The following is a 2,242-nucleotide window of genomic DNA, read 5'->3' on the forward strand; positions in this document are numbered from 1 at the left end:
CAAGGAATCCCCAACAGTTGTTAGATAAAGTTCTGTGGTTTTTTACGTGGTTTATTCATATTTTTCCCTTCAGTTAGCTAGTTGCATTTTCTATTGGAGAGCTTGACGCATGCAACGTCCATGCAGAGTGCAAATAGAGCTCGGCCACGTCCAGTGGAGTGACGCGAGTTTAGCTGGGCACTTCGACCATGTTTAGAGTGTAGATCGTGTCTTTAAATGCAATCAAAATGAGAAAGCGTTGCACTGTTTTTAGTAGCATGAAAACACAGACTCCATTCTCTTGCGGTCCTATTCGTCGTTCCTGTTCCCATTGGTGGTGAGCTACTCCGGTTGAGAGATATCAAGTGGTATCAGAGCCAAGTTCAAGGTAAAAGAAGATGCACGCATTGTACGGTCCATTCCGAACAGGTACACGCACTCTTCAACGCTGCGAGTGAGCACCAGCATCTCCATCACCGCCACCAAGAGGTTGGTGTTGCGAAGAAGGACGCCAAGTCATCGTCGAGTGCGTGATCAAGGAGATGCAGTACCCGACGCTGATGAGGTCCAACTACAATGAGTGGGCGTTGTTGATGCGCGTCAACCTGCAGGTGCAAGGGCTGTGGCACGTCGTCGAGTCGGATGAAAGAGAAGCGATCGAGTACCGAGAGGATCGGTTGGCGTTCGACGCCATACTGTGGGCTGTGCCTCTAGAGATGCTGGCACCTCTCTTCACCAAGCACACCGCGCAATTGGCTTAGGAGGGAATCAAATCCCACCGGGTTGGTGGGCAACGAGTGCGGGAGTCCAACGTCAAGTAGCTGTGGAAAGAGTTCTCAGAGATCCGCTTCAAGGACGGCAAATCCGTCAATGATTTCTCCATGCGAATCACGTGACTCGCTAAGAGCATCACCACTCTTGGTGGAAGCATCAATGAGACGGAGATCGTGAAGAAGATGTTGTAGGTCACCCCAGATCACCTTGAGCAACTCGCAATTTTGATCACACATTGCTTGACATGGACGACCTAACGGTGCAAGAGGTGATCGAAAGAGGAGCGCACTAGTGATGGGTCCTTGACTCGGGGGAAATAAACCATATGACTCAGCCAGGTCTGCGTTCTCTAAGCTAGACTCAGAGATTCGCGGGATATAGAAGTTCGACGACGGCTCCATCATCATGATTGAAGGACGCGACACCTGTTGACTCTGGCAAATCGGATGTCGACGAAAAATTGGCCGAAGGTTTCTTCGAAGGAAAAATTAGCGGAAGTAAAAGGAGAGAGAGAGAGAGATTCGCTGATAATGCTGAAGACTCGATATTTTATTTTACATCAGTTGAATGGTTTAAATAACAAATCTAATTACAAAAATAGAAAAACCAAATATACAAAAATAGAATAAGTGGACGAAGACTTCGCCCACTTTGCCAAAACAATGGTCCCTAGAATCACGCTCCTCCATTCGCGTGAACTCATATGTTTTTACAAACCTAACTAAATAAGGCAGAGCTTTTATTTAACAATCTCCTCCTAAAAGCTGTACCTTATTATTTGAACTCCGATCTTTGAGCGTAGTTCTTCAAATTTCACCCGCGCCAGGGACTTGGTGAAAATGTCTCCAAGTTGTTCCTCTGTTCGGATGAAATCAATCTTGATGAGCCCTCGATCTGCACATTCTCGAATGTAGTGGAATCTGATTTCTATGTGCTTGCTCCGGTCGTGCAAAACTGGATTTTTGATCAGGGAGATCGTAGCTTTGTTGTCTACGTATAGCATTGGTGGATCGCTTTCTCTCCCGATGAGTTCTTCCATTAGTCGTGCAAGCCAGATCCCTTGAGTTGCTGCCATCGAAGCGGCGATGTATTCTGCTTCGCAGGAAGACAAAGCAACTACCTTCTGTTTTGTTGATTGGCAGCAGATCGCGCCGCCTGAGAGAAAGTAGATCATTCCGCTGGTGCTCTTACGATCATCAACGTCACCGGCCATGTCACTATCGCTGTAGCCGACCAGTTTGAGTTTCTCCTTTCCGCTCCCAGCGCAGTATCTTACGCCCCAGCCTCTGGTTCCGGCTACATAGCGCAGGATGCGCTTGACAGCCACTAGATGCTCCTCCCTAGGTGCTTCCATAAACCTGCTCACATATCCAACAGAATAAGCAAGATCAGGACGAGAGTTTACCAGATAGCGCAGACTCCCGACAATGCTGCGGTAATTGGTGGAGTCGACTGTCGTCGTAGTGCCGGCCTTCCTTAGTTGAAGTCG

Source organism: Cucurbita moschata, unplaced genomic scaffold (assembly GCF_002738365.1).
Source record: "Cucurbita moschata cultivar Rifu unplaced genomic scaffold, Cmos_1.0 Cmo_Scf00047, whole genome shotgun sequence".
Lineage (NCBI taxonomy): Eukaryota > Viridiplantae > Streptophyta > Magnoliopsida > Cucurbitales > Cucurbitaceae > Cucurbita > Cucurbita moschata.